Raw genomic sequence first — 13678 nt, 5'->3', positions numbered from 1 at the left:
CACTTTGTGCTGTTTTAATGCTGAGTATTACACATTCCAGCAACTTCAGTTTTTCAGCTGGTTATTTTTATTTTCCTTTGTTGTGACTGAGCTAGTGAGCGCAGCCTACTGAAAATGCCACCCACTCCTTTAGAGAAAAATCTAGGAATAACCTGAAAGGTCAGGAAAGGGCTCTACCTAGAAATATGCTTGAAACAAGGAGGAGAGAGTGCAGAAAAATGCACTCTCTAAATGAGAAAGCTGATCTGAATATAGTATTTTGTTTGAAAACAGCAATGAACTTTTGTCTGAAAGCCTTTGACTTTACTGGTGTTATTACAAATCCCAGTCCCTAGCAAGGAACATCAGGAGGCATTTGCAGTAAATCAGAAGGCTGCCTGAAACATGTTAATTCTTTTTTTATTTTTAATTTTTATTTTAATATGTCCCACCATTGTTTCTATACCCTGGGATCTGGCACTCAGAAAGCCAGTCATTTCCTCTGAACACGATTAGAAAACACCAGGAATGATATGGAACAATAATGTTCCTTAAAAAGGGTTTCAGTTCATGGGAGAATTACTGCAATATGAAGACTTGTTTATAGCACATTACAGTGACTTCCTCACCCTATTATCATTAGCAATACAGCCCTAAAACTTGCAATCACCATCCTGGTAATGTAAAATTTCCAAATCTGAATTCATGTTGGCAATGTTTTCCTGGGTGCCCTCTGCATTAGCAGATCTTGGTGCAATGCAAAGCTTTTAGTGTTCACCTGACTGCTGAAACCTGAGCTGGACCTCAGCTCTGGTATGCACCTGGGCCTTGTGTTGCCCATTTAGGTAGCCTGGAACCTGTCTGCTTGGGAATCCCACATCCCTTGATGTCAGTCCATGACAAGGGGTTGCTACTGTTTTAGAGAAAACTACCAGCAGGGCCATCAGCTTAATCTTAGGCACTCCATCAATGGTAGATGTATAGAAACAGAAAGCCAGAAAAGCTGCATCGTGCTGGGGCAGTTGTGAATGCAACCGTAAAACTGCGTGTTTTTGGAGAGTGCACATGATGCACCGAGGGTGCATATGATGTTTTTATGGTTTATTTACCAGCTGTTTTGTCCAACCTGGTCTGCGAGAGTATTCTGGAGGATAATCACTCAGCAAAGCTGACCTTCAGCTAACCATATATAGAATGGATCTACTGTCACTCTTCTGAGGATTTAAAAGTTTAGTAATGAATTGTCGAAAACTCCTGTTCCTGGGAAACATTGTCTATGTGGGATCATAACTATTCCATAAACTGCCAGACTGTGATCCTTGTGGTCTCATATTGATGTCACTGTAGTTTTATTCTAGTCTAAACTTCTCTGACCAAAATAGAAGTACTCCTTTTTCATGCCACTGCAAACAATGTTTGCACAAATGGTTGATCAAAGCAACTGCTCCAGCTTGTAATGGCTGGGTTAGGATGAGTGCTAGGAGTTGTGACTCCGAGGTTCTGCAGTGCTCAGGAAAAGGCTCATTTGCACAAAACTTTGTTACCCCAAACTTCTGCTGCAGTTTTGGTCCTTCGTTAGACAACCCTCCAAGCCCTGTGGCCCTCTGCCACCTCTCCAGTGATTCTTTGAGCCCCTTAGACAAGGTTGCAAATTGCTTCTGTCATCTTAGTTCTTAATTTTCTCTCTGTGCATTTTTTTGGTTCTTAATTTTATCTCTGTGGTGAATTTTATTCAGGACAACTCTCTTCAGGTGAATAAGAAAAGGATAGTTTGGGGACCCCCAAAGAACATCAAAGAGGTAGTGAGTATAGAGCAAACAATACAGGACACTGAACATGTGGACTTAAACAGAGGAAAAGTCTTGAACATGACTGCATTTCCTGTGCTGCAGTCTGCACCCTTAGTAACGGGTGTCTATGGGAGCCAATTTTTCCTTCACAAGCTGATGAAAACGGATATTTGTGCTTGCAGCAGCTAGGAGGGCTGCCATCCAAATGTGGTCTGCTCTGTAACACACACAGGGCTCTCTCTGCAGTGTCAAGAACCCTTGGTGCTGCAGATCCTTTGATAATTTGCTTTTTACTAATCAACCTAACTCCTATTCCCACTGTTTGTCTGAGAACTCTATCTTTATTTAGGCTGCGTAAACTATTGCAGCCCATGTGCTGAAAATAAGTTGAAAATTATATTCTTTATCTTAAAGATGAAGAATATAATTTAAAAAATATTTTCATGACCTGGAGTAGCTACTGAGATCTTGTTTCTTTGCAATTACTGCGCCAGCCAAAAGAGATTGTCTCCATCAAATCACTCAATAAAATGACTTTCTGTCAGAGAAACCTACTCACCTGACTTTGCGGAGAGGATCAAAGGGATTTCTTACTGCAAATGGTGTGCTGATTCTATTGGAATACAGTATAATTTTGTGCCATATGTGCCATTTTAAGTTGCAAGTAATCCCCTAAAGGGCTTTATAGTGTTCTGCTTCACTGTGCAACAAAGGCGCAAAGAGGGAGTCACAGTCCCCAAAATTAGTACATAGTCCCCAGCTTTGGCTCTCTGTCTGCTGTGAATGATGAATTTTGTGCTACTTTTTTCTGGACTGATTCTACTTACATACTTTTTAGGAAAGGGTTAGAGTAGTAACAGTTATCATATTTATTAAAAAAACCAGAACTCCAAAAGAGCAAAGCATGGCCTTTCACCTGGACTGTACAACTAGAAAACAGAGAAGGCAGCATAAGAAATGTTCAGCACAAGGACAGGAAAAGCCTGTCCGACTCAATATACCCGGTATTTTCTTTCTGCCCTTGTTTATCTGAAACTCACTTCCCTTCTTTTTTTTTCTCTGCTCCTCTAACTCATTCTAAACTTGTCTTTAATTTCCAGCACTTTTTCCATTAGCACTACATAAAGTCTTGGCATAAAGTAGTTGTGATGGCAACATTTCCCACTTTCTTCTATGTTTTGAACTTGGGGAAGCTCTAATCTCTTTGCCTGTAGTTTTAAAGGCCAGTACAGACAGTGAGCACACAGCTTTCGTCTGATAGCTGTGTATGCTTTACAACTTTGCTGAGTTTTAAAATTCTTGTGCCAATTTAGATTAGCCTGAAAACTGCTCTCATAAACTTTTAGATAACTACAGTTGCTGTGGCCATGCTTTTTGGCTAGTTTGGCATGGAGATGTCGTATCAGTCTTTCTTTTCCCATTTAATCATTGTCAGGACAAGGGACTATTGGAAGAAATCTCTAATTTCCCCATGTCCATTAGTTTTTAATCAACTTGAAAACATCTCTCATATTGCATGAGGCAGCTAAATTTGTGGTAGTTGTGAGGGGCAAAGTGGATATACTGCTTCAGAAACTGTGCCCATTGATTTATAAAAGTCCCATTCAAACTACACATGCCTCAAAAAATTTCAGAATGTTTAATGCTTATATTTCTTATACTGCCATGTGTAACAATCTCTTTTCTTCCTTAAAAAAAGCTGTACATCATTCTCTTTTGTTCTTTGAGAGACAATTTTTATACCTCTCTAGCTCACAGTCTTCTATACCTTTTATCCAGTAATCTTTGATGTGGAGTAATGCTAAGTATCCTCTGAAAACCTAGTTAAATTAGAATATCAGTAATATCTTCAAAGAATTCTAACAAGTTAGTGAAGGCTGAATTCTTTTGCTTCAATATAGTCCAAGTATTTTGAGATGTTATCCCCCTAACACAGAGCTCTTTTAAATAGCTTTCAATAAATTCTTAAAACAGTCTTCAAAAGTTAGTGGATCCCCATTTCATCCTGTCTCTCCCATGCAACACTTTTGATGATTGACCTTAAATTATGTATCTTTGTTGTTTTATACAAGGATTCCAATGCAAGGTAGTGAACTTTGTATAAAATATAAAGTAAAATATGTGTTCAAATGTTCTCATTCTTTCTCCTCTTATCCACTAATGCTCAAGGACAATGCTTTGATTAAGTGCAATTGTACCAACCAATTATGTTATATACCTAACAGAATATATTATTTCCTCTTTGAGTTTGAAGAATGATTGCTGGTGAGAACAGTTTGTTTTGTATTTCCTCTTCAAAGAATGGGAACATAATAAACTTAATGATTCTATTGTATTTAACCCCATATTAACTTTTCACTTTTCAAAATTCCAGTCAATATATGTGTGTGTGTGTGTGTGTGTGTGTGTGTGTGTGTGTATGTGTGTGTGTGTGTATATATGGAACAAGAACATTTGAACTCATATAAGGCCTTAGTATGGAAAGCTTCCTATCACTTATGAAGGATTAGTTTTAATGTAATTTAAAAAATAATTTCCAGGGTATGGTTTTTGGGTTTTTTCCCTTAATATTCTGGAAGTCCCAGCTTGCCATCTCCTGTTCTACTTGCTTAACCATAAGCATACCTTAAGCTTACACTGGAATAGTTTAATTTTTCTTAATAATTTCACTGGTGCTTGCAAAGTACCTACTCAACACTTGTCTTTCCTGAGCTGAAGGGCTGCCTGGGCTGATTTCATTTCTGTTGCTGCCGGGTCCCTCCCACCATGTAGTGAGTGACCTTTCAGTTCCTTTCCCATAGATTCCACATATACAGAAAGGCTCTGGGCCTCCGCTGGCACTGAGTTAACCACATGCTCTTGTAGCCTTGCAAATCATGGCTAATGAGCCCAAATTAAACAGCAGTGCCCAAGGAGAGGGAACCCCTGATCTGGATCCCCATTTGAGGGCTTGAAGCAACCCTGTTCCCTCCTCTGCTGTGCCAAGCTACAGATTGAATGGGTTTGCAGTGGCTTCTGTGACTGGTGGTGTCAGTGGTATAAGCATTTCTGTTTGAACAGAGGGACTTCAGTGGTGCTCTTGTTTACTTTAATGGTACTTTCTAGGTATTTGCATGAACTAAGAAAAAGTTATGAAAAATCAGGGGTAAATTGAACAGGAACCCCACTTTTTTGTGTGTTTTGTTTAGGTGGGGTATCTTTTTGGCATGTTTACAAGCATGTGTCAGGCAACTGTTTTACAACAAAAACATTTTGCTACAGTCATGGGTTGATAGAATGACTGATTGTCATTTAAGAGGCCCTTTGTTCTGACGCCTCATATGTTTCCTCATGTGCTTACAGGCTGAGATTAATTTCTCTCCAAAATTGAATTCATATGTTCTGGAGAAAAAATACCCCATCTCCTCATTCTTGAACTATGAGGTCTTTTTCTTTCTCCCCATGACTGATTTTCATAGTCCTGTAACTGATTCTCATAGTCTGAAATGATAATTTTATAACTGCAGTGAGCAGGGAAGAAGTGAAGCTCGGCCCCAGGAAGCAGGTAACTGCCCGGACTGCCTGTGGAGAGCTGCACTGAGAATCCCCTGTCAGCTTTGAAAGAGGTGCCTTGGGCACCGAAAGCATCCCTATTCCTGCTTCGCAGAGGGGACTCCCTGCTCTCATCCCTCTTAACACAGACCTCAGACACAGACATTAATTAATAGCAGCCTGCTGAGGCAGTGAAATGCTATACCTATAAGAATTGCCTGCAGTCACAAGCTGAAACAGAGCCAGGAGCTCAACCCAGCCTGGAGTTCCAGTCTAGTGCCTTTTACCACTTCCTTCTCTCACATGACTATTTACGTTACTGACCTTTGGAAGAAAACAACAACCCCCAACGAGATAATTATATATGCTCATATTTGAACATGGGATTCCTGCTTTTGAAACATCTTTTAAACCCCCGCAGTCCAAAGGTCTCAGCAAAGCCCAGTCTGTCTGAGGGAAAGCACATACTGAAATTGAAATCTGAATTCTCCCGACATTTATATAGAGATATAACCATCCTGGTAAATCCTGTTTCACCACATTATTTCCCTTTGGCACAGAATAAAGGGATCTAGGGACAGTTGCTGGGTGGCTTCTAGGAAAAGTGAAGCAGCAAAGTGTTAAGGTAACAACAATGGTTTAGCTCTGACAGGGATTTCAGGGGCATGGTCATAGATTGCTCTCTAATGCAGACTTCACGCTAACCTTCTCCATGAGAGGAGAGCACTTCCGAAGATGAACAGCTGTCTCAGCTGCCGCAGTTTCAGATAAGCATATGGTGAACAACATATCTATTTACTTTGTGGAAGTAAAAACTCCATCACTTACTTGGTTGTCCGCTTCCCACAAGTTTATAAAGTGTTGCATTTGTTGACTTAATTTGCTTAAAATTGAAAATTTAAACTCACTTCTACTGATGGCAAAGCCCCTCTGGATATCAAAGTGGTTCAACTGGACTGTGCCCTCAGGGCAGGTGCCCAGCTGTCTCTGGAGGGCCTGCTGTCCCCCTTTGCTGAGCAAATGCTACATGAGCCCAGTCCTAGATCACCAGCCTCCACCACCAAATACACGATTTTGGCTTGGAGAGGGCACCACAGATGCAATGAACAAATGCAGCATAGCAATCCCTCAGTTTCTAGATAACCTTGGGATCATTAGAAGTCACTGTAATTCAAAGCAACCCTTGTGTCCTCCTAGAAAGTGAAACTGCTGTAAAAGCAGAAGAGTGACATGTAAGTGCTCAAATTAAAAATAAGCAAGGATAAGAATGGCTCATCCCTTTAGGTTTTTGGAGCTAATTCACCTAGAAGTAACATTTCAGCACGTCCATAGGATGTGTTGCCCTTTTACAGTGGTATCTAACATAAATTAAACCAGGAAAAAGTCAACTAAACCTGAAATTAGGGGACTGTTTGAGTTACCTGCCTCCAAAAATCTTTCTAAGGGAATTCCTTACATGTCTGTGTTATCAGTTAGCATGCAACATGAACTGATAGAGGAATATATGTAAAATACAAATATTGTACCTAGAGGTTCCTGCATTCTTATGAATGGTACAGTAGTCTGGGAAAAAAAAAAAAAAAAAAAAAGGCTTTTCTTATATTTTAAAGAAGTCCAAATGCATGTTTGTGTTCATACACAGACAGCAAAGTCAAAACACAGCTGTGAGGTCTAATTTTAGGGGCCACTAACCTTGATCATGCTCTTTTTATAATCCGGTTTACGAATTCAAAGATGCGAGGCGGGTGTAACCTTGAGGGTTTTAACCAGTCCTTGAAACCAGTATTCACAATGTATCATCTGATTTTAGGAACAATATTATCAGAATGCACTGGTAGATAGTGGCTTGACCGTAAGATGACCTGGAAGCTGAAATGCCATTTTAAATATAAACAACACAGAGGGTTCCACAAGAATGTTTCAGCTGAAAAAGATGTGAGAGGAGTCTAAAATCACATTCCTGTATCAATCATAATATAGACAATGAACAGAAATAAAAGTCCTTCACTCTTTAAATCTTCCACCAAACTACCTCTCATAACTACTCTGAAGAGGAACTTTGTTAGGGTTTTCTGGTAAACAAATGGGGAATTACTGACAAGTCCTGAAATGAACCTTATTCTTGAATCTTCTTTCATGGTTTTTTCAGCATTCCAGGTTGAATTTTAGCAAACTAAAGCTTTTATACATTTTGGAGTCCTGCTGGTTTTGCAAAGCTGAAGAATTTGCTACTTCCAAATGTATTATTTATTTGAAAACTCCTTACATGACAGCTGACTTTCAGTAAGCAGAAAAAGTATGTAAACAGTGACTATTAATGTGATTTTATTCAGTTAGAGAAAGTTCTGATTTGTAAAAGGAATGAACTAAAACAAGACAATGCATCTATTAAAACATAAAGACTAAGGGAGATTTTACTCGTGTCCTGCCGTGAGAAGCAGCTCAATGGCAGCATTTGAATGATGCCCTGCATGACTGACCCGATGGTGCCAGAAGGACAATCCCAGTGTACAGAGTTTCTGCAGAAGGGAGTAGAACTAAGCTGAGCCTGGATGAGTTAAAACTGTCCCCATCGCATACAGTATTCTCTGTTGCTGTTAAGAATCCATTGCCTGAGCATTATTGGCATATTTTAGGTTTGCTTGCAAAGATGAATGATATTCCTGGATGGCATTAAAGGAAAGTTCCAGAGCAAAATCTACTCCCTATCATTTTTCTACCTTATGACCACAACACTGTACTGTCCCTCCCACGTAACTACTCAGTAGTATTTCAAAATCAAAATGATTCCCTGCATTCCTGGTTAGCACATTCAGAGGTTAAACATAAACCAGAAACCAACACTGATTATCATTAAGCATTTCTGTGCCAAATACCTTGCTGAAGTAAAATGATAAAAGTTCAGCACGTAATTCTTGGCAGGTACGCCTGATTTTTTTTTTTTTTTTTTTTTTTTTTTTTTTTTTTTTTAATGCTCCTATTAATATTCTTGGTTTACTGTGGTCTCACAATTACTTTTATTTGTCTATATAATTCCACTTTGTTTAGTCTTGCGAGCTATTATTTCTGATTCAGTACAGTATCACACACCAAAAACAGGCTGCAGGAGTTCATAGCTCATTGTTATGTGTTGTAATGAACTACTGTGGGGCCAAGGTGGTATCGTGTGAATTGGCAAAGTGCTATGAGGAATCTAATTCTAAAAGGCAAGTACAGGAAATGGGGACCTATTTGCTCACAGTTTTTTCACACTTAACCTGAATGTGCACAGGGTCTGTGGGATGGACTGTAGTTTGGTTTCTGCATCCTACCTACTTTATTAGCACAGACTGTTCCCCTCCAATTGTCAATGATTTTTTCACTGATCATGTTCTTCAGTATGCAGGAATGCTTCTTCCTTGCTGCTGTCTTCCAGGGGCTCCAGACAGTCTAGAAAAGGGTGGGAAGAAATGAGCCGTTCAGAGGCCCCAGTCTGTGCATCTACAGGCCATGAAATGAACAGGCTTTCAATTGGTGCATCACTGATACAGTATTGTCATCAAAAATCACTGTCATCAAAAATCACTTGTTCCTGAAAGTGCAAATTCATGCGGTTTTCTGAACTTAGTTGAAAATGGAATCAGAAATAAAGCCACAAACCTAAAAAAGTATTACCTAAAGCCTGTGGGAATATTTGAGACACATATAGAATGATATACAATCAATCTTATGTGTTATATCTTGCCCTTTCTGGTCTTCTCCATACTCTGATGCATTCACAGAGATTACAGGCTTGATGATGGGAAGGTGTATGAGTCTCTAGACCACTCACAGATTTGATTCCGCTCCTCCAGAACTCAGAAGTGACATATATTACTAGGATCTATCCAAATCCCATTCCTTTTGCACGAAATTTGATAAAAGCAAAAATGGAGTCAGCACATAAAGTACTTGGCAGTGCAACTGAACTTATTTTCCTTGTTTGATAAGTACAGTGTTACCATAGATTCATAACGCAATGGGTTCTTGTGTAATAAAACCCACCACCTTATCCTACCACTTTAAATCCAGCAAGGATTGGCAGATAAAACTTCCAAGAAAGGATGCCAGACATAGGCAGAACAAGTCACAGAAAAAAAGGAATTTCTCTTTTTTTTCCTTCAAAGGGGAGAATTCAGATAATTGGGATTGCCTTTGTTTACTGACACTGGAATAGATTTTTATACAGGCCACTTAAAATAGTAAGAGGGTAAACATTAAAAAAAATGCAAGACATTTTGAAGTAAATAAAGTTATGGAATCCACTTGAGTATTTGAAATAACTTTAAAAATTTGACTAAAATCCCTAAAATCTGATTGTCTCCATAAGGGGATCATTCAGACCTTGTTTAAAGATAAAAATACTGTGATAAAAAATTGACTTGCTTAGCCTTTTCTGGATTAGGTCAAAAAGACTGCCAAGGTGTGAAAGACTGGCAAACAAAAGTGTTTTCATAGATATATTTTCTTTAAAACACCTTCAAAACCTCTGATTTTCAAGGTCCTTATAAAAATAGCCAGGAAATGAAAATGAAACGGTGCCTAGATAGATCTTTTATAAGAAAGAGGAAATGAATCATGGCATAACCGGGATTTTTCATCTTACCTTTCTGACCAAACTATTTCTGGTTTAAGAACTGAGCTAAAACATTAAAAAGCAACAATGATCTCTGCTTTTTTTCTACTCTTCCAACTTGAGAGACTCCCTCTATCTCCCCATAAGGTCAAAAAAAAAATTATCAAAATGATAAATATTTTTTCTCCAAGGATTTTTGTTGTTCTTCTTCTTGATGATGTTTTCAAGCATGCCAATGAAAGCAGAATTTCCTTGCTGCAGAGAAATCCCCCAAAACACCACTGAAAAAGCCCATAACTGAGATAAAAACTTCCTTTTAAGGATTTTGGGATTTTTGCTAATCTTTCTTCTAAGTCAACAAAAACAGTTCACTCTGCTCCTAGGAGGTATTTCAGCATTACTTGTTTCTTTCGTCAACTATTTTTCCCTTGGAAGAGGAAACATTCTTGTCTACTTTGCTCTTTCCCATGTGTGTTTTGCTGTGAGTGTCGTAAGTTCCCACCAATCTTATCAGATTTCATCACAGAGTTTAAGTAGGTTAGATTTTTTTTCTTGGAAAAATAATAATAAAAAACCCCTTTGTAATCCAAAGTTAGTTTATGCACCCCTGCTACATATCTAAAGAAATTTTGAGAATGGTAGCACTAATTTTGGAAGATTCTGTGACTACATTTAAAAAACAAAATGATGGGAGATACATTTGGGCATGGGCCAAAGCATTTTACTTTGTTCAGGAATGTATTCTGTCCTTGTCTACTTGTTCATTGCTTGCTGCAGTGTCAAAAATTAATCTTTAAGCCTTCTGACTGTACAAATCACTGTTTATGGACTGCCAATGTTTATTATTGTTCCCACCAAAATCCCTATTCAGAACAAGAATGAAGAAATATGCTTTGACCTCTATTTAATGAAATATAAATTTACCTAACTATTTAAATCCTGTTCTCATTTAGCCACGAGTTTAGCCAGAATAACTTAGCTCATGCATCCTGCAGTGTGAAAATCAGCTGCATGATGCACGAAGAAGATGGTGAAGAATTTCATCAAGAAAAAGTGCTTTAGTTTAGAAAGTGGTGGAGTTTCAAATGCAGCTACTGGGACACAAGAGGAGTGGCAGATGTGGCCACACTGATTTTGCCTGAGAGGAGCAGCTATTAGGCAGTCATTAGACACCAGCCTCTTCCTGTGATGCGGACTTGGGTTTTCCACAAAAACACCTGTCTAGCTACTGCTGGCTGTGGACTGAAATACCTGTGCCAAATACAGGCATCTGTTTATGAGCAGTTGCTAATCCTCTGTCACACAGAGAGGATACAAGATGTGAATGGAAGAAATTAATCTCGTAACAGAAAATTCCAACATTAGAAGATAGCTTGTGAAGCTCAGTGTAGGCTCTTAAACTTTTCTTATTACTACTTAAAAAAAGAAATTTAATTTATTGCTAAAAAGTTCTAATTATTTTTCTTCAAATAAAACTTGATGTTGATTACATTTTTTGTATAGAATTCATGATTCCTTTATTTAATGTTTTTCTCTTGTTCTAAATGACCTTATTAATACCATGCAATTTAACCTAGTTAAATTTAGTTCTAATTTAATCTAGTTCAGATCACAAGAGCAGAAATCCATCTGTTCACCTACTTTACATGTGAAACCATTATATAACCTAGTTTTGTATGAAATATTAAGCTTAATATACTTTTCAACATCCCTGGGCTAAGAAGAAAGCAGAGCTTCTAATAGAACCAGAAAATAGTTGATCTGAACATAATTAATACTGAAGTTTTATATGCTATGCTTTATAAAGGACAGAAGTAGACATGTATGGTTTCAGGACATAACGAAAGTGTAATGTTTTCCATTTGTAATAGTAACAAATGGTCAATTTCTGCTGTCCTGCTGCTTATAACAATGTGGGCAGATGGCTCTCAGTGTAGGAGAGATCAATCAAACAATGTCAAACTCAACAAAAGTTGTGATATGAATAACCTATAAAATGAGGCCGGTTAAATATAGTGCCTATAATGAAAATGTAAATTGATATAACAATATTACTGTTCTGTACTAAGAGATCTGGTATTTAACGGGATCCATATTTTGAACTTAAGCTTACCCATCTTATTAAAAAATATAGAAATGACTAGAAATGACCTTTGCAGATTTTATTCACTCCTACTGTAATTAATCTTATTTTGTAATTGTCAGACAATTCTGAAATAATTGAGTCAGGTTGCTCTGGGACCGGTAGCAATTTACATTGCTAACTTGCATTAAATGATCTTTGTTGGTTTTAAGAGTAGTTTTCTGAATGGATCTTCAACAAATATAGCTTTTTATCAAATTTTGGTGAATGAGGTAACAGAATGACAACCTATTCCAAATATGATGAAAGGACCAAAGGCCATAGCAAACCCAAATTTGCTAGATGAGAAACCTTTGTCAGTGAGAAGGAAGAATTCAAATGTAAAGCATTTCAATTCTTTAACCCGTATTGCTATTTTAAGTATTGGCATCTTTGGAGTGGGCAAGGTAATTTCAGAAAGGGAATAGCAGCTGCTAATTTGAGTGTTAGAAAGACAACCAAAGGTATTTATGGTAGCTGTAATAGTATGAAGAATGACCTCCACAAAATCTCAAGAATCTGCAGGGAAGCACTCCAGTAAAACTACTCTAATTATTAACAAAGCTTCAGTTACACCCCACACCACATGCCAACAGTTGTCTGTGGTTACCATACTAAAGATCCTTGGCCATGCTACATGGATGTAGCATAATTCTCATTCTCTGCACCCCAGTTGTCGGAACTTATTTATTGGTAATATTCTTATGATACCACTATAAATATTTCAAATATAAAAGCTTTTTTGTCAAACGTGAATGAGGATATGTCTATTTGATCAGATCAGAAATGTAGTGAGCTGTTCAGGAAAACAGAGGCAAGTATAGTGTTTTGGTGAACTTAATGCGAGAGCTTTCAACTGCAGGTTGAATTAATTATTTTGACCTGCACTTGCTTCTCTGACATGTATTGTCACCTAAATGCCTCTCTATTCCATATATAGAATTTGCTTCTGAAAAAATATCTTGCCTTGTTCTCAGGCTGGATATTATAATAATAATCACATTTTAGTTTATGGTTACAATGTCCTGAAAATCAGATAGACATATCCTACAGAAACCAGAGTGTCCAGTTAGTCTGTCGTGGCTGCTGAGGGTCTAACATTGTGCACAGAAGCCAAAAGGTAGAGCACAGATTTAAATAATGTTTCACAAGAAGTAAGCCTCATGCAGACATGGAAAACTTTGGACAGTATGCAAACGGACTGGCTTTCATGAAGGGGGAGATCCATATGAGAACATGTTTCTTCTTGAATATAGTTGCTGTACTCCCAAAGGTTCCCTTAAAGAAAGGTAAGATACCTATTATTTTCAGGATGGTGGTTGGTTTTAGAAGAGAAAAACTGTGCTAGACATTTATGAAAGCTATGTGTGTGAAGCAGAAATACTCAAAACTGCATGAATATCCTGAGAAGGATGGGTGGAGGGTCTTTCTGGGAAGCCTGTGCTGGACTTGGTGTCAGGTGATTGTCTCAAGGGCCTATTTTTCAGAGGAGATGGTTGGCAAGGTTCCACAACTGAAGAGCAAGAAGGCACACCAAAAACGAAAAAGCCTGATGCTTGATGGTTTAATATGGAGATTTTCACTGGATGAATTCTGATAAGAAATGAACCTGGGCCAACTCTAGTGTCAATTCGTAACATTAAATGGGTGATGTGATGTCTG

Source organism: Hirundo rustica, chromosome 1, assembly GCF_015227805.2.
Source record: "Hirundo rustica isolate bHirRus1 chromosome 1, bHirRus1.pri.v3, whole genome shotgun sequence".
Lineage (NCBI taxonomy): Eukaryota > Metazoa > Chordata > Aves > Passeriformes > Hirundinidae > Hirundo > Hirundo rustica.
This window is presented reverse-complemented; position numbering follows the sequence as displayed.